The sequence below is a fragment of the Cupressus sempervirens genome, chromosome 3, assembly GCF_028749045.1.
Source record: "Cupressus sempervirens isolate cs-2001-9-10 chromosome 3, ASM2874904v1, whole genome shotgun sequence".
NCBI lineage: Eukaryota > Viridiplantae > Streptophyta > Pinopsida > Cupressales > Cupressaceae > Cupressus > Cupressus sempervirens.
The window spans coordinates 506,565,140-506,586,004 of record NC_143120.1 but is presented as its reverse complement, the minus strand read 5'-3'; the positions used below and the strand labels follow the sequence as shown (position 1 = coordinate 506,586,004).

Here is a 20,865-nt window from a genome sequence, read left to right as displayed (position 1 = left end):
TAGATGACTCTATTCATCACAGATACTTCCCCATATAGGAAGCATCAACATTCAATCTAGACAAACAATAGTGCTCTGTTACATTAGACTAATGCATTCTTGCATCATCTACTCTGATGTAGGAAGGGGCACAACCCATAGTATACCTCTCAAATACTCAAAAGACTCTTTGGGAAGAGGCTTAGTGAAGATATCTACAATTTTCTCTTTAGTTCTTAGATACTCCAATCTAATTTCCTTTTTTGCAACTTTCTCTCTCAACATGTGATACTTGATATAAATGTGCTTAGTCTTAGAATGCAACACTAGATTCTTAGACATATTTACTATGCTTGTGTTGTCACAATGTATGAAAATAGGTTCACTAAATTCTATCCTTATATCCCTCAACATCTATTTCATCCAAATACCTTGATTACAATTTTTTGCTGGTGCAACATATTCTTCTTTTTTTGTACTCTATGAGGTACAATCCTACTTCTTGCTTAGCCAAGAAACTAATCTTCCTTCAAGAAAGAAGGCTCCACTACTAGTGCTCTTTTTTTCATCCATACTACCTACCCAATCAATATTAGTATAAATATATAGAGTAAAATTATTAGATCTATCATACCACAATCTAAAATCTGGTGTTTCTTTTAGGTATCTAAATATCCTTTTGACTATTGCATAATGTGCTTCTTTGGGATCAACTTAGAATCTTGCAACAATTCCAACTACATTTGCTATATCCAACCTTGTGTGAGTCAGATATTGTAATCCTCCAATCATAGATCTATACTTCTACTCAATAGTAGGTGTCTCATCCTTTGTAGATAACTTGTGTCTAGTCACCATAGGTGTTCCAATGGGTTTACATGTTTCCAAACTAAACCTTTTTCAGTAAATCTTTCAAATACTTAGTCTAAGACATAAAGATTCCTTATTTATCTTGCACAATCTATAATTCTAGAAAATATTTCATTTCTCCTATCATGCTCATTCCAAATTCCTTCTTCATTTCTCTTGCAAAATTTTCACTATCATCATCATTTCCTTCAAATATGATATCATCAAAAAATATTACCAAGATCATTAATCCATCATCAATTTCTTTCCAATACATATTACTATCTGCCATACCTTTTCTATATCCAAGCTTTGTCAAATGCTTGTCCAACCTTGCATACCAGGTTTTGGGTGCCTGCTTCAAGCCATAAAATTCTTTTCTCAATCTACATACTATGTCCTTGTCATCTATCAAAGGAAAACCTTCAGGTTATTCTATGTATACTTCTTCTTCAAGTTCTTGATGTAATCCAATCTTGTCAAAGAATAATTCAAAAATTGACACAAGACAGATGTTTTAGAATACCATATCTCTTCATTAAAACTTACACAACTCTACTCTACCTCTACAATGAAAACAAACACCTACTTATTTCAATTCTAAAAATTTCCATATTTGCCAGACTGTCATTTTTGGTAATTTTAAAACTCATCCTATGAATCCCAATTTTCCCAAGAAAATCCCCCAATTAAGGCAAGATGAATTGCCAACTAATCAATGAAATCAAAAATATAATTTTAAATTTAATAAAAAACATCTTTCTAAAAAAATTGGAAAAAAATACAAAAAGCTAAATTTAGAGGTCAAGACGAGATTTTAGGCTCCAAGAAAAATGTTGAAATAGCCACCTATCAAGCTTAACTCCATTTGCAATCCAAATAACTCCTTTTAATGCAACTACCTATAATATTTCAGCCAAAAAACATATCCAAGTCAAAAGTTATGACCCCTAGAAGTAAATCTCGACCAAAATCCATATATGAGTCAACAACCTTGACCCTTGGATGCCCCTACATCATTCTCCCCTACTTGAAAAGAACGTAGCTCCTACAAGTTCCAATCCTTGAAGTACTTCCATTTAGGCTCATCTAGCTTCTACAAATCCCATTCCATAATCCAAGTGCTATCTATCAATGCCAACCCTTCCTAGTACATGAGATATCTATTGTAGTCACCCTAGTGAGTTGACTAGTCTTCTTGTCTAGAATTTGTGCAACCTTTTCTCCTTTTTTTGATGTGTATGGTGTGTGTCAAGTCTACCACATCCTCCTTTTCAATAGAGGTATCATCACCATGGAAAGTATACAAATCAAAAATATTAAATACAAGAGATATATCAAGACCATTGGGGAGCTCTACCTCATAAGCATTATCATTAATCTTCTTCAAAATCTTGCAAGGACCAATTTTATTATATTTCAATTTATGATAAGTCTCGATAGGAAAACTCTCCTTTCTGAGATAAACCACCACTAGATCCTTTGCACTAAAAACTTGATACCTTCGAGTAGCATCTATAAAAGCTTTGTACCGCTCATTTCTATCCTACAACTAGTAGAGCTACTGAGTAGCATCTATAAAAGCTTTGTACCACTCATTTCTATCCTACAACTGGTAGAGCTACTTTACAAAGGCTTCTCTATCATCATTGACTCTCACCCAAGGGAAGCTTCACCAAATCAAGAACACCCTGAGGGTTACATCCATAAACAACTTGAAATGGTAACTTACTAATTGACCTATTCACTAAGCTTTTATAAGAAAATTCTACATAAGGTAATGCCAAATCTCATTGTTTGGGCTTCTCTCCAATAATACATTGCAATAGATTACCCAAACTACAATTGAAAACTTCTATTTATCCATCAGTTTGTGGATGGTAAGCACTTCTGAACTATAATTTTGTTCCCATTTTCTTCCATAAGGTCCTCTAGAAATGACTCAAGAACTTAGAATCTCGATTAGAGGTGATCAATTTTGGAAACCCATGCAATTTGACTATTTCAGAAAAGAATGACTTGATCCCCCTAGTAGCATCACTACTTTTCTTACAAGCAATGGATGGACCATTTTAAAGAGTTTTTCCACTACTACAAAGATAGAGTCATTACCTCACTTTGTATGTGGCGATCCCAATACAAAAATCCATACTCAATTTTTTCCATGGTTTGACTAGTACTAGTAATGGCATGTACAATCTAGCGTTCTAGGAGTGCCCTTTGGCTACTTGACAAATTTGACACCTCTCCACAAACCTAATGATATCTCGCTTCATTTTTGGCCAATAGTACTTATTTGCCATCAAAGCTATTATTTTATCCTTCCCAAAATGCCTAACCATACCACTACTATGAAATTCTTGAATAATATTTTCCTGCATTGAGCCTATAGGAACACACAACTACTTCCCCTTGAATAATAACCATCTTGCATTAGATACTCACCTTGAATAGTGTCTACGTGCCTAGGTACTAGATTCTTCAACTGATCAACAACTTCCCAAAAGTCACTATAAAATTCATACAAGCCTTTGATTTCATTGAAGGCAACCATCTCTATTTCCATTATGGTCAAAAGAACAACTCGCTTGCTCAAGGCATCTGTAACTTGGTTATGTTTCCCTGATTTATACTTTAGAATAAAGGTAAACCCCTATAGGAAAGAGACCCACTTTGAATGTCTAGTGTTCAATTTATTTTGTGTTTTGAAGTATTTCAGAGCAATACGGTTTGTAAACAACACAAATTCTTTGGCTACTAGATAATGCTTCCAGTGCCTCAAAGCTTGCACAATTACATGGAATTGTATTACACCAATGCCCACATATGAGGCATCACATTCCACTTCAAACATTTTTTCAAAATCTGGTAGTGCTAGTATTGGAGCTTCAATGACCTTTTTCTTTAAGATATTGGAAACTCTTCAACCTCTTTGGTCCATGAAAATTCTTGACCTTTAGTGTAGTCTATCATAGGTGCTATAATGTTGCTGAAATTACAAATGAAGTTTCTATAGAAAGTATCCAAGCTGTGAAAATTTATCACCTCATTGATATTACATGGATTACACCATTCAAGAATGGCTCAAACTTTTTGTGGATCCATCTTGATACCATCTGCAGAAATGACAAATCCTAGAAAAACCAAGCTTTCTTGCATGAACCTACACCTCTTCAAATTAGCATAGAGATTTTCTCTTCTTAATACCCACAATATGATCCTCAGGTGTTGTAGATGTTCTTCCCTTCTCTTACTAAAAATTAGTATATTATCAAAATAAACTACTACAAACTTACCAATGTAGGGATGCAACACAATGTTCATGAGTCTCATTAAAGTACTAGGTGTGTTGGATAAACCAAAAGGCATAACCTTCCATTCATACAAACCATCCCTAGTTTTGAAAGCTATTTTCCACTTATCCCCCTCTTGAATGTGAATCTAATGGTACCCACTTCATAGATCAATCTTAGAGAAATATGTTGCTCTAGCAAGAACATCCATCATGTCATCCAAATGTGGGATAGGAAAATGATACTTGATGGTTATCCTATTGATGGCTTGACTGTCTGTGCACATCCTCTACATTCCATCTTTCTTTGGAGCTAATAATGCTGGGATAGCATAGGAGTTAATTCTTTCTTGTACTAAGCCCATTTTTATGAGCTCAATCACTTGTTTGTCTAGTTCTGCATGTTATGTTAGACTCATTCTATATGTCACTTGATTGGGGAGACTTGCTTCTGGAATAAGATCAATATGATGTTGGATATCTCATTTTAGGGGAAGTGCATCAAGTAGCTCCTCTAAAATAACATTTGAATATTATTCCAACACTATAGCTACTTTTGCTGGTATAATCAAGTCTTCCTCTTTCCCCTTTTGTACTATCAATGCATAACAACACCCTGTCACTTTCATCTCCTTGACAAGTTCCTTTTTAGAAAACATACTTTCAATTTTTCCATCACCCTTGAGAGGTAATAATACTACCTTAGATCCATCCTTCTAGAAGGTGTAAGTACTCTTTTCCCCATTATGAATAACCTTTTTGTCATACTACCAAGGATGACCCAAGAGGACATGGCATGCGTCCATTAGAATCACAACACACCATAGCTCATCCTTGTAGACCTTCACTATGTAAAATGTTAGATTGTGGTGACTGATTAGGAAAGTACTGTACATACTTCATAAATAGTGGGACTACATGGTAGCCGACATATTATGGCCGACATATGGCCGACATGTTAGAACCCTAAAGCAGTTTAATACTTGTATAAAAAGGGCTTAGGGTTGGATATTTTTCATGTGTGGTGATATGAAATTGGTTCTTGTGGTGGTATTGAGCTATAAGGGATTACAGATTGTAATTAGGTTGTAATCACTAGATTGTAATAAGATCGAACTTGCTGTTTGGTGGACGTAGCCCAGGGATTGGGTGAACCACGTTAAATCTTGGTGCCTTGTGTTCATTTCTATGCGTTCTATTATTTTCTGTTATTGGTTATATTTGCATGTAGTTTTTATTTCTATCCATGGTTTATCCTAACAAGTGGTATCAGAGCAAGGTTGTCTTTCAGTTATCCTCTGCAGGAAAGTCTCACGGTTAAGTGGGAGTCTCACAGTTGAGTGGGAGCAATGGCAGATGAGGGTAAGTTGAGGGTTGACAGGTTTAATGGGCAAAACTTCCAGTTATGGAAGATGCAAATGAAAGACTATTTATATCAAAAGGATTTATGGAAGCCGTTGGAAGGAAAAGCCAAGAATCAGGGAACTATGTCAAAGGCTGAATGGGATCTTTTGGACAGAAAGGCACTAGGAAGCATTTGATTATGCTTGGCACCATCAGTGGCATTTAATATTACAAAAGCAAAGACGATAGAAGATTTGATGAAAACCCTAGCGACACTGTATGAAAAGCCCTCCGCTTCAAATAAGGTATTTCTCATGAAGCATTTATTTAATATGAAAATGGCAGAAGGTGGATCTGTTGCAGATCATTTAAATGAGTTTAATACTATTACTAGTCAATTATCTTCTGTGGGTATCAATTTTGATGAAGAAATTAGGGCTCTCTTGATTTTGTGTTCTTTTCCTGAAAGCTGGAATGGCTTGGTAATGGCAGTGAGTAATTCTGTTCCTGGATCTAGTACCCTAAAATATGATGATGTGATCAGTGTTATTTTAAGTGAGAAAACTCGTAGAAAATCCTCAGGTGGATCTACATCAGGAAGTGCTTTAAATGCACAAAGCAGGGGTAGAATGACTGAAAGAGGAAGTAACTCTGGAAATCGTGGGAAATCAAGAGGAAAGTCAAAGGGGAGGAGGTCTCAATCGAGAGGACCAAATGATTGCTGGTACTATGGGAAACCAGGGCACAAAAAAAAAGATTGTTGGACTCGAAAGAAAAATGAAGGAGATAAATCAGATGGAGACAAAGAGGCAAATGTGGTAAATAACAAATCCGAAGAGGATGCTTTGCTTCTATCTTTAGAGAGTGTTGATGATTCATGGGTTTTAGATTCTGGTGCTTCTTTTCATGCTACACCTCATAGAGGTTATTTCATTGATTATGTCCAAGGGGATTTTGGGCTTGTTTATTTGGGGGATAATGAACCCTGTCAGATTGTTGGAAAGGGAAAAATTAAGATTAAGTTGCAGAATGGGAATCATTGGCTACTACATGAGGTAAGACATGTTCCAAAGCTGAGTAGGAATTTAATTTCAGCAGGGCAACTCAGTGATGAGGGTTGTGTAGTTACTTTTAATGATAAAAATTGGAAGGTTTCAAAAGGTTCCCTTGTAGTAGCAAAAGGTGTGAAAGTAGGCACCTTATATCTTTTTACAGGTCATATTGTTCCTTCTACTTTGATTGTTTTAGAGAAAAATGAATATTCAGGAACAATTACTGCAGTTGAGCAGGGAGAACAAATAGCTGCTGTAGATTCTGATACAACGTTGTGGCACAATAGACTTGGGCACATGAGTGAGAAAGGTATGAAAGTACTTCATTCAAGGAAAGTTTTACTAGGTCTAAAATGTGTGAAATAGGATTTTTGTGAAAGTTGTGTGTATGGAAAACAAAAGAGAGTGAGTTTTGTAAAGAATGGGAAGGAAAACAAAAAGGAGAAATTAGAGCTTGTGCATACAGATGTATGGGGACTGGCTCAGGTATCTTCCCTTGGTGGCTCTCATTATTATGTTACATTTATTGATGATGAAACTAAAAAAGTATGGGTTTATTTCCTTAGATAGAAATTTGATGTATTTCAAACTTTTAAGAAATGGAAATGCTTGGTTGAAAATGAGACTGGTAAGAAATTAAAATGTCTTAGATCTGATAATGGTGGTGAGTATTGCAGTCATGAATTTGAAGATTATTGCTCCACTAATGGTATTCATAGACAAAAAATCATTCCAAGGACTCCACAGGAAAATGGAGTGGCTGAATGCATGAACAGGACTATAATGGAGGGCGCAAGGAGCATGAGGTTGCATGCTAGGTTGCCCTTAAACATGTGGGTGGAGGCTGTCAATACTGTAGTATATTTGATTAATAGAGGACCCTCTACTCCTTTGGGCTGTGGTATTCTAGAGGAAGCATGGACTGGTAAGAAGGTGAGTTATTCTTTTCTCAAGACCTTCAGTTGCGAAGTTTTTTCTCATATAGACTCTGAAAATAGAACCAAGCTAGAAGCTAAATCAAAGAAATGTGTCTTTGTTGGATATGGCATTAATGAATTTGGCTATAGGCTTTGGGATTTTGAAAATCATAAAATTATAAGAAGTCGGGATGTCATATTCAATGAAAAAGTGTTGTACAAAGATCTGTTGCAGCAACATGAGAAGAAAGAAGATGATTATGTAGTGCTGGATGATACTCCAAAAGCTGATGTTCCAGCCATTCCTCATGATGTGCAACAACTGCAACAATAAATACCACACACACCAGTGAATGTTAGACGGTCAACAAGGCCAAGTAGACCTCCACAAAGGTTTTCTCCCTCTTTGTATTCTATTTTACTTACTGATGCTGGTGAACCTGAAAGTTATGATGAAGCTGTGCAGGTGGATACTAAGATTCAGTGGGAGTCTACAATGAAAGATGAAATGGACTCTTTGCTGAAAAATAAGACATGGGATTTGTGCAAGTTGCCTGCAGGTAAAAAGGCTTTACAGAATAAATGGGTTTATAGGTTGAAAGAAGAGGAAGGAGGATAGAAAAGATTTAAGGCCAGGTTAGTTGTAAAAGGATTTGCACAGAAAAAGGGAATTGATTTTGATGAGATATTTTCTCCTGTTGTTAAAATGACTTCTATTCGTACTGTTTTAAGTCTTGTGGCTACTGAAGATTTGCATTTAGAGCAGATGGATGTTAAAACAGCCTTTCTTCATGGTGATTTGGATGAAGAAATATATATGGCTCAGCCACAGGGTTTTGAGGTCAAAAGTAAGGAGAACTTAGTGTGCAAATTGAAGAAAAGTTTATATGGCTTGAAGCAAGCACCTCGGCAATGGTATCTAAAATTTGACAGTTTTATGCATGAGCATGGATATAATAGGTGTCATTCAGATTACTGTGTTTATTTTAAGAGGTTGGATGATGATAGCTACATTATTTTATGTTTATATGTTGATGATATGCTTATAGCTGGGTCTAACATGGATCATATTAAGGGGCTGAAACGCCAATTAGCACATGCATTTGCTATGAAGGATTTGGGGGCAGAAAAACAAATCCTTGGTATGAAGATTTGCAGAGATAGGAAGAACAGAACATTGACGCTATCTCAAGCTGATTATGTTGAGAAGGTGTTGCAACGTTTGTCTATGGAGAATGCTAAAGCTGTCAGCACACCTTTACCTAGTCATTTGAAATTGACTAAGGAGATGTGTCCCAAGACACAGGAAGAGGAGGATAAGATTTCCAAGGTACCCTATGCTTCAGCTGTAGGAAGTTTGATGTATGCTATGGTATGCACTAGGCCAGATATTGCACATGCAGTGGGAGTTGTTAGCAAGTATATGAGTCATCCAGGATTTGAGCATTGGAATGCTGTCAAGTGGATTCTCAGATATTTGAGAGGAACATCCAATAAGTGTTTACACTTTGGGGGCTCTACTACTGATTTACAGGGCTATGTTGACTCAAATTTGGCTGGGGATATTGATACCAGGTGGAGTACTACAGGTTATGTCTTTACTGTTGGTGGGGCAGCCGTGAGCTGGGTTTCTAGGCTACAGAAGATTAATGCTCTCTCCACTACAGAGGCAGAGTATGTTGCTGCTACAGAGGCAACCAAAGAGATGATATGGCTTTAGTTCTTCTTGGAAGAATTGGGACATCCTCAGAAGGATAATTATTTGTTCATAGATAGTCAGAGTGCCATTCATCTTGCTAAGAATTCAGCTCTGCATTCTAAGACCAAACACATACAGTTGTGGTACCATTTCATTCAGTCAGTTTTGCAGGATGGACAATTAAAGCTGGAGAAGATACATACCAATGAAAATCCAGTAGATATGTTGACAGAGGTTGTAACAAGGGAGAAGCTGAACTCCTCTTCAGCTTCAGTTGGTCTTTTAGACTAAATGTGAATAAAAGAACAACAGAGTCCAGGGTGGTTTGATCCAGTGGGAGCCCCATGCGGTAGTTGTATTGCTACAGGATCAGTCTCCAAGTGGGAGATTGTTGTTTAGTGTGGAGCCTGATCAGTCCCCAAGTGGGAGATTGTTAGATTGCGGTGACTGATCAGGAAAGTACTGTACATACTTCATAAATAGTGGGGTTTGGGGCATCGCCCCGAATTTTTTTTTTTTGGGAAGTAGCCGACATTGTAGTCGACATATTATGGCTGACACATGGCCGACATGTTATAACCCTAAAGTGATTTAATACTTGTATAAAAAGGGCTTAGGGTTGGGTATTTTTCATGTGTGGTGATACGTAATTGGTTCTTGTGGCGGTATTGAGCTGTAAGGGATTACGGATTGTAATCAGGTTGTAATCAATGGATTGTAATAAGATCGGACTTGCTGTTTGGTGGACGTAGCCCAGGGATTGGGTGAACCACGTTAAATCTTGGTGCCTTGTGTTCATTTTTGTGTGTTCTATTATTTTTTGTTATTGGTTATATTTGCATGTAGTTTTTATTTCTGTCCGTGGTTTATCCTAACATAAAATTTAACAAGGCACCTCTTATCTATTGTGACATCACTTCCCTTTTAAAACCATGCAATCCAATAAGGATGAGGGTGCTTTTCACACTAGAGATTTAATTTATCCACCATTTATTTAGAAACCATATTCTCACAACTACCTCCATCAACAATTACTTGAGATATCTTTCCCCCCGAGGTACACCTTGTCTAAAATATATTGGTCCTAAGCCATGAATTAGCAATTTCTTTCTCCTCTACATCCTCTTTGGCTAGAATAATTATTGTCCTTCTCATCATGAGACTTTCTCCCATATCTGGAGATAATTCTTGTTTAGATTCATTGTTAGCCTAGGCTAGGTTCACTCTAGATGGACCTCCTTGATTTCTATCCTGCATGTTGAAATTGGAACACTCAAAAGTGTTGTGGCCTTCTTCTTCGCACCTAAAACAAGTGAGAGGCTTTCTCTAGTTTTCCCAGCCTCTTCCACTTTTGTAGCCTCGACCTCATTAAAACCCCCTTCATCTTTCTTGATTTGGAGGATCTTGCCTAGTGTTTATATTTTTTTTTAGAACCTTGAAAACTCTCTCCCTAGCCATTATTATAACCTCCCCAAAATGGAGTTGAGGTACTCCTTTGATCACCTCTATTCCGCTGGTTATATTGCCTATTCTACTTTTCTTTAGACTTTAGAGATAATTGGTAGGCTTCCTCCAAACTGTTAACATGATGCATGCTAAGTTCATCTTGAATAAAGAATTTTAGGCCATCCACATATCTAGCAGCCATCTACTAATTATTTTCTTGATGCTCTATGCACATGGATAGCTTGTAGAACTCATTTATAAGTCTTGCATTGAAGACAAGTTTTGCTTCAAATTCTATAATTTGTGAAAGAGGTTTTGTGAATAATCCATGGGTAAGAATTTTTCTCTCAACTTTTTCTCCATTTTGATCCATGTCTTTATCTTCTCCTTGTCATTTCCAACTTGTTCCTTTTGGAGGTGACCCCACCATATCATTACATGTCCTTTTAGTTTTGTGCATGCAAACATCATCTTCATTTCTTCTGTCATAGGCTTCCATTCAAAACATTTCCCCATCTTGTTCAACCGGTCTATTAGTTCTTTTGGATTAAGACTACCAACATAGTTTGAAATATTAATCTTTATTGCTTCACTCCTTCCTTCTAAAGTAGCCCTGAGAACTCTATCTTCATAGCTTATTTCTCCTACTCTTTCATCTACATTTTCTCCCTCTTCATCAGATTCATTTCTTCTTTTTTATTCCTTGATTATCTAGTCATTCATTGAGTCATTCAATCTCCCTCTACATATCTAGTACCAATCTTTGCATTGGTGTGACACCTCCACTTTCTCTTCCTCTTCCTCTCCCAACCATGTAACCTAGCTCTGATACCAAATGATGTAACCCAATCTCATCAAAGAATAATTTAGAAATTGATACAAGATAGATGTTTTAGAATACCATAGCTCTTCACTAAAACTTATGCAACTCTACTCTACCTCTACAATGAAAAAAAACCCACTTATTATAATTCTAAAAATTATCATATTTGGCAGATTTTTGGGAAAAATAAAATTTTCCATTTTTGGTAATTTTTAAAAATCATCCTATGAATCCCAATCTTCCCAAGAAAAGCCCCCAACTAAGGAAAGACTAATTGCCAACTAATAAACGAAATTAAAAATATAATTTTACATTTATTACAAAAACAACTTTCTAAAAAAATAGAAAAAACATAAAAAGCCAAATTCAGAGGTCAAGACAAGATTTCAGGCTCCCAAAAAAATGTCAAAATGGCCACTTATCAAGCTAAGCTACAACCTTGACCCTTGGATGCCCTTGCATCATTTCTCTATTTAGAAATGCTGACTGGACATCCATTTGATATACTTTGAATTTCTTATATGCTACATATTCTAAGAATAACCTTACTGCTTCTATTCTTTCCACATGAGCATAGGTCTCATCATAGTCTATTCCTTCTTGTTATGAGTAACCTTTATATACCAATCTTGCTTTGTTCCTTACAACTTCACCTTTTTCATTCATCTTTTTTTTGAATATCCATTTTGTTCCTATCACATTCTTGTCTTTTGGTCTAGGGACCAATTCCCATGTCTCATTCTTTACTATCTCATCCAATTCCTCTTTCATAGCTTGTTTCCAATAGTCATCTTTATATGCTTCATTTGCATTCTTTGGTTCAACTTGAGATACCCAACATAGTTCATCATTGATTTTGCTTCTTGTCATCACACCTTTATCTCTACTTCCAATGATTTTCTCGAGTGGATGATTCTTTGTCATACTCTTACCCAAAGTAGGAGTTGTTATCTCAACTCTTGGCTCTACTAAAGGTTCTAAGCATTTTTCTTTCCTTGGCTCTCCTTCATTTTGAAAATCATTGTTAGTCTCAAGGAATACTTCATCATTCCTTGGTTTTTGTAGCAACATCATCATCTGAATTGTAATCAATTACTCTTTTTTGTATCTTGAATTTCTCACCAACTCTTACATTTGCACTCTCCATAATAGTCTTTGTTCTCAGATTATAACATCTATAAGCCTTTATTTTTTATAAATAACCAAGAAACATACCTTCATCACTTCTAGCATCAAACTTACCAATATCATCATCTCTTTTGATATAACACTTATTGCCAAAATATCTGAAATACTTAATTGTAGGTGAGTGACCAAACCATAATTCATAAGTAATCTTGTTTGTGTCTTTCTCGACTTGCACTCTATTCATAGTGTATACTATTGTATTCATAACTTCTCTCCAAAACATCTTGAATACATCATTCTATGCTAACATAGCTCTTGTTCCTTTTGTTACTGATCCATTTCTTCTTTATGTCATACCATTCTATTCAGGGGTTCTCAAAGCTGATAACTATTTTCTAATTCTATTAGCTTCACAAAAGATGATAAATTCATTTGAAGTAAACTCTCCTCTTCTACTTGATCTTAAACATTTAATCATCATGTTTGATTCATTCTCAACTCTATTCTTGAATATCTTGAACTTATCAAATGCCTTAGATTTTTCTTTAAGATATGCAACCCACATCATTCTAGAAAAGTCATCAACTAAAATCATGAAATACCTTTCACCATAGAATCCTTTAGTATTTATATGACTGTTAATATCTGTATGTATGATCTCCAATTTCATTGTAGTAGTAAACTTCTTGCTGGGAAAATAAGTTCTATTATGCTTTTCCAAAACACACTCCTTGGAAATTGTGTTAGTAGGATTTACAATCTTAGGCAAATCTCTAACTGCAAACATACTACTAGTCTTCACAATACTATCACAGTTTATATGAAAAAATATTTTATTCCATAGCGAACTATCATCTACCTTTGCAACCAAACATGTCATTTTAGTAGGATTCAACTAAAATACATTACCTCTAGATCTGGTTCTTGTTCCAATCACCTTTCCATCTTTGTCTCTAAACATGAATGTCCTTTCTATGAATTGCACCTAATAATCTTTATCCACTAGTTTTCCAACGCTCAAAATATTGTGCTTCAAACCATCAAAAAAATATACATTCTCAATCTTAGTCTTACCATCAAGAGATATAGATCCAATACCTTTAACTTGGCATGTTACATTGTTTCCAAATCTGACAATGCCTCCACCCTTACTTTTGAAGTTAACAAATTTATTCATATCACAAGTCATATGATGTGAACAACCACTATCAATTATCCTATTAGATTTATTTTCAACTTGTGACACCAAAGCTACTTTCTCTAGAATTTCTTCTTTAATAGTTACAAATCCAATTTCATCATCACTAGCACTTACTGCTTGTTCATCAAAATCATCTTCTTCATTTACATACAAAAATTCTCTATCTCTTTTAGGTTTGAAATTTCCTCCATGCTTTTTCTCTCTTTTAGGACACTTATATTCATAATGACCAAATTCATTACAAGTCCAACATTTAAAGATTTTCTTACCATCCTTTTCCCTTCTTACTAGAAGGGCTACTCCTTAAATCTTTCTGTCCTCATCAGATCTACTATTGCTAGTAAAGTCTCCTCTAGCACTTGTGCTCCTTAACAAACTAGGTCAAATATTCAAGGCATTGAAAGTTGTTTCTATTCTGGTCAATTCTCCTGACTATCTAAGCTCATTCTCAATTTCTTCAATTCTTCCAAGTAAAGTTTCCTTTGTGAAATATTTGGTACAAGAGATCAACAACCGTATCATATGAACTACCAACTTAAATGGTGGCGTCAAGCTCTTCAATATCTTCTATATCACCTCATCATCTTCTTTCGTTCCTCCTTGAGATCTAATACTTGTAGTAATTTCTCATATTCTTCCTACATATTTCCTTACAAATTCATCTTCCATCATTATAGCATCTTGAAATGCACAAATCCAACTTTGTAGCCTCAATTTCTTAGAATGTTCATCACCTTAAAAACTATTTTCCAAAGCTTTTCAAATTGAATGAGAAGTAACAAGTGACTTTACTTGATTGTATTTATTTTTAGGAGGTGCAAACAATAGTGCTCATCCAGCTCTAATGTTACATATAAAAATATCTCTTTCTTCCTTCATACAAGTTTTCAAATCCTTTTTAGAAATGATTATCTTTTCTAATTTTGTCAAAATCCAATATCTTGGACCCATATACAATAGATGTGTCTTCATCTTTTCCTTCTAGCTATCATAATTTGTTCCATCAAACTTCATACTATCTTTCCTGAACATGCTTGCCATGGATCTCCCAAAGTTGTTCAACTTTATCTTCAAGGACCTGATGCTCTCATACCAATTGTTAGAAATAATAGTCCACCAAGATAACTAAGAGGTTGTGGTGGGGGGGACAGGAGGGGGGCATGAGACGAATCAATTATTCAATAATTAAAACATTTATCAACCTTATACAATCTTATCCATTCAACCAGAGTAAACAAAAATCATAACAAGATACACATAGAAAATTACACTAGATATGTTAACTAGGGAAACCCTTGATTAGAAGGAAAACCCTAGTGGGAATGATGCCCACAAGATGATTTACTAATATAAATGCTCCTTGTTTGAGGATGGACCTTGTTAGGAGTCTATTACAACATTTAGTACATATGAGTTCCTGTTATAAGACTTTGAATCCTTGTTAGAAGATTCAAACCTTTTTAGAAGTGCCAACCCTGTTAGGAGTTGTAGAAGATAGAAGGACCCACTATCTACATAGCTTCTGGGGCAAGATCACCGAAATCACTAGCCAACTGATCTCTCAACTATTCCTTGTGGAATAATTATATGTACTATACTTTAACTTCTTTCCTCTATCCTATCAATCAGTCCAATCATTGTCAAACCTTTTAGGCTAAGTCATGAACCTTGGGTCTAAGTACCAAACTTTGCATCACACAATAAAACCTTAGCAATGAAGTTTCCTATACCTTCAATCTATTCTACTTAACTTTGCATTCCTCTCTTTGTGCTGCTTACAATCCTTTTATCCATCTCATACATGATAAAGGAAAATGTCCTTCCTTTATATCGAATCCATAAAACAATTCCCTGAGTTAGCTATTACACCTTCTCAATTAATTATTATAAGACCATAATAAGAACACATTACACTTAGTGATAACATTAATCTTCTGCCTTGTAACTTGAATATCTTTTCATACATGTAACATTATGATGAGAAATATTAGAAACGTCATCACCAACATGTCTTCTTCACATTTTAACTTTGGCTTCTCAAAATAACAACTCTATTAAGAGATATAAAAGGTTTACCATAATATGCCTTTGTAAACTCTATCTTAGAACAATCTTCACCAAAACTTGCATAATTTTTTCCATACTTAATATCTTATGCTTCTGAGGTTAGCTGCATATACTAGACACTTAGTAGTATCTCCCTTTAACCTCTCTTAGTTGAAATGCTCAACTTGTCTATCTGTACCAACTTGATCTTTCTATTGTTCTTCTATTAGATACCACATAAAATTGTTATGTTGACATCAATGACAAACATAGTCATGAATGTAACATATCATCATGATAATGATCTAATCATGTTTCTACAATACTCCCCCATAGGAATATCATTAGCATTCATGCTTCCAACATAGATCCCCTTCTCATGCATTAATATTAATCCATTTAGGTTATCATTTTGATGATGCTAGGAGCTATTATATGTGTGTTGGTGATATCTATTTGGGTGATTGTTGTGATGTTATAGATTGAATTAATGTTAAAAATATATTTTTACATGAATTGTATTTTGAGATGAGATCAGTATTCCTAAGATGTTATATGAAGTTTTAGACACATAAATATAATGTGATTCTTATAGGATTTAAAGATGGATGGACTAGGTGATTTGTATCAATTAATGAAATAGTGAATTATTGTGCTCTAATATTATAAGAGTATTGTGTTACAAAAGATTATAGTTCTAGGTTGAGAGGAGGTTACTGATCATGCAAAAATGTGATTAGATCATAAACACTACATGTTGACCTAGGGTCCTTTCATATACCCTAAATTCTAAGGAATTAATAGACTTAAATGATAAAGAAGATGATAATGAAATAGGAGTTCTATGATTCAGGTGTTTAAATAGAAATGGATATTAGAACTGAATACTTGTGATTATAAGTAGGGTTTTCCTTATATCCTTTGATGATTAATTATATATGTATTCCATTGTTAATTATGATGATGGAGGTTGAATCATGATTAAATCTAGAAGGTTAAATGTGTAAGAATTGATAAGTGTATCATTATTTTTGAACTATGCAAGTATTTTATATGAGCACTATTATAGAAATGAAGAGGTGATTTGAAATTGAATCATGAATGCTAAATGCTGAATTTTACAATGTAATGTTGCTTTGATATATTTACAGGTGATTTTTCCTTAGACTATTGATATTTGAATTTGAGTGTGCAAGAAAGAGCCCATGGTACTAAATTGGAGAATCAAGGCTAAACCTATGTGCAAAGAGTGCAAGCAAAGGTTGAATCTATTGAAGAGATTAAATCTATGTTGTTATGTATTCTAATTTGTAAACTTAATTTTAATGTATGTTATTAGATTAATTTATTGAGTGAATTAGGACATATCACTTGTATTGTGTAATATATTTTAATAGTGTGACTTGACAGTTGTGATGTCTATGTGTAAGTGACATGTCATTTAGGGTTTGACAAGAGACACCTAACCTAAAAATAAACCTAATAGAATGCAAAAGTTAATCCTATTTTATAATAGATGTAATGTGAGGTCCAATCAAGTTAAAATTCGAATTAAAACTTCTTAGTGACTTTTGAGGGCTCAAAAGTGATCCTAAGGTGTCATTTTAGTGGGATTTAAGTGCCCATACACCCATATGGTAGTACCACAAGTTATAGGTCAATTTATGATCACTAGAAGGTCTAAATAAATTTAGTCACCCTCCAAATAAGCCACTTTTCAAAAGTGGCAAAAATGGATAAGTCACTTGACTTTAACCTTGCCCACACACTTTTCCAAGCTTGCATTTATGAGAGGGGGACAATACTATAAGGAAAAAGGACTTTTTTCATTTCCACTTCGAGCCAGTTAGTGGCTAGTAATTTTGGAGGATTTTCAAAAGGGATTCAAAAAAATTAGCTGGTCTTCACCCACTCTCTAGTCTTAAAGATATAAGGGTTTTGGAAGAAGGAGAAAAATGGCTGCGAGACAGATAGCTCTTCTCAAACCATTCATTTTCCTTTACTTGGAGTTAGGTTGGTTCTCCTGTCAAGAGAAATGCTCATTTAATTTTGTGTAGAATATATTTTTTGAACTTATGAACATAATGTATGAATTTCCTTATTGTATGTAGTTATTTGTTCATGATGTATGTGTTTGACATTGGGATTTTATTCATTGTTTTCTTGGATTTTTAATACTTGTTTGTTCTTGGGTGTGTAAGGTGTTACTTGTCCTTGGGAGGGAAGAAGTAGCCTTGGGTGAAGGGTGTAACTGGCCCTTCTTTGAAGTGTAGAGTCTCTTCTCTTGGAAAAGAGGGAAAAAATAGAGTATGGGCCTATGCTTTCCATTTGATGTTTTGTTACATTTTGGGGGTGATAAAGAGAGATGTGTGTATGGAAAATTATGATTGATATGGGCCTTGAGAAGGTATGAATTTGGTTATGTTATCATTGGTATCTCTTCCTTGGTTGGCTCAACTTAACCCTCTTTCATGGGTTCATAGGTGATGTAACATCCCTCTAGAGAACCCAATAGAAATTAACCTAATATGTCACTAAGTTTGCCAAATATATACTTTTTCTAAAAGATTAAAACAACAAGAGATAACATAGTGGAAGCAATAACTCACATATATATAAATAATCTATAAATAGTGTTAGTGTAAATAATTAATTATTATTACACTTTACTTAAGTTTACTTAGGTTAATGCATTATTTTATTATTTATTAGTTAGACACCTATAAGTATGCGTACTCATATGAGTTGTCTTGTTCACAACACAAGAGTTTGCATATTTATCTGAGTTGTCATGTAGACAATATAGTTGTTTGCACTCTAATTAAGCACATGGTGTCTACAACATCTTTTTATGTGACACACCTATGTAAGCTTATCCTCTCATCATCACACTAACTTTTGTGCTCAATGGAGGATAATCTACTCTTGGTGGACATGTGGTTAGTTGTGAGACTTATCACTTTGCTGACTCCTAGTTAGTCTAGAGGCCTTTATATATAAGCACTCCTAATGTATATGTACATAAATTTATTTTCATATTATTATTCTAATCATACTTTATTGGTCCATATTGTGTTAGTGCTTGAGCTTCTTGATCTTGGTGTGAATTTTTCCTAAGGAAAATTCTTACATGTAACCAAAGCTATACCAAATTCTTACATGGTATTAGAGCTAAGGGAGCTTCTCTTGACATATCCATTGGAGACCATTTTCTACCTCACCTCTTGGAAGACCTCAATTCAGATTTGGAGTATCGCAGTCATTGGGAGTGTCTAGAGCCAAAGAAGACCTCACCATTGCATTCAAAGCATTGATTCAATGAATTTTGGCTATAAATTTGCCTACCCTAGGTTATAGTCAAAACTGAGACAAATTTTTTGTAAACTGGCACCCAAAGGCCCAATTTGTAGAATTTGGTATGATTTTTCAGATCTGTTCATTTGATTTTCAGATATGTATTTATTATATTTGCATTTTTGCAATTTTTTTGGATTTGCATATTCTGTATTTTTGGATCTGCAATTTTCAAAAAATTTCTAGAAATGTTTTTGGCCATCAAGCATGTAGAGAAGCTTTTTCTTGTAGGATATCGGGTGGTCAAATCCTAGTGCACGTGGAATATTCCATCATAAGCTAGCATATTCCATAATCCAAGTGGATCAAACTTCATCTAAACTAGTACAATATTCCATAATTAACTGATAGTCACAATTATTCTAGCCACAACACAACCCAAACCAGAGGTTCAAATCAGATGACTTCTTAGCCATTTGAAGCCTCTGTGGGCTTTGGCTTTTAAAAGCTCTTTTTCTTTAGTATAGGGTGCATATGGGACTAAAGTTCCCCACACCCCCTGCTAACTTCTACATTTCTAGCCACCGCTGGTGACATTGGCCCTTTTACACACCTCCTATCAGTCATTATGTCTTGCTGGCCAACAATCATTAGCCACTGCATCCTCTCTGCCAGTGTCTAACACAACCATTGATGCAAGCCTAGCCACAATAGTAGCCACCTCTGCTACCACATCTACAGTGACAGAGCTCCACACAATGCCAACTAAGGTGCCCACAAGACACATTGACAGTGCATGTGTACACCCAGTCCCACCACATAAGAAATGACACATTGTTAACCACATCAACACTATTGATGTTAGTTGTACAACTTGACACATAAGCAGATCATACTACCATGTCATCCAGGCAACTCTTTTTTTTGCTAACATCAATTTTTTATGAGCCTAAATTTGACAGTCATCTAATCATCACCAATAGGTCAAATTGCATTGCCACGATGGTCATTTGGATGTTAAATTTAACCCAGTGTTTTCTTGCATAGACCCCTCTCCATATATAGTTTTGATTTGATGGTCTGACTTCAGGAGGCCATATCTCAGTCATTTTGACTCTAAATTAGGTGCAATATTTTTTATTTTTTTGGGTAAAATTTCCTAAATTTTTTAGTGGTGCTATTATTTTCTAGTTTTGGTACATGGTTTTGTCAAAAATTTCATTTTTTGGTGACTATACCTATCTAATCCTGCATTTTAAAACTTCAAACGCTCTATATGGGCTCATCTAGACACATTTTCAAGTTCTATTTTTTCTGAAAGTGCTTAATTTTTCATCTACTTTCTAGATCTATAATCAAATTATAGGCTTGTTTGGATAGAAATACCAATTTTAGAAATAGGTCCTTTTTTGCAGTATGTTACTTTGATAAAAATTCAAAATTTTTGTAAATCTATGCTATATTGCTAGGTACCAGATTTAAACTCCAACATGAGGTTGTAAAAAACAAAATTAGAAGCCCACTTTTGTCCATTTTGACAAGTGGCCTGTTGTAAATACACTACATATAAAGTTCCCAAAGCATCACTTTTGAGGGGTTTCTTTGATTGAGTGAATAGGGTGGGTGTCTTGTGTTCTTGTGTCTCTCTTTTTCTCTTGTGCTCTTTTAATTTTTTGCATCATGGGTCCACTTAAAACTCCACTTCTAACTTCACACAATTATGCTACATGGAAATATTATATGGAGTAGACTAATGGAAAAAGGTTTAAATCTATATGTTGATGGTACAATTGTA

The 20,865-nt window shown here is 34.9% G+C and overlaps 1 pseudogene; it reads right to left on the bottom strand.

The window, feature by feature from the left end:
* The window catches only part of LOC149567406 (putative glucose-6-phosphate 1-epimerase pseudogene), a 107,290-nt pseudogene extending 87,385 nt beyond the window's left edge, over positions 1 to 19,905 (bottom strand).
* Between the last annotated feature and the right edge of the window lie 960 nt (positions 19,906 to 20,865).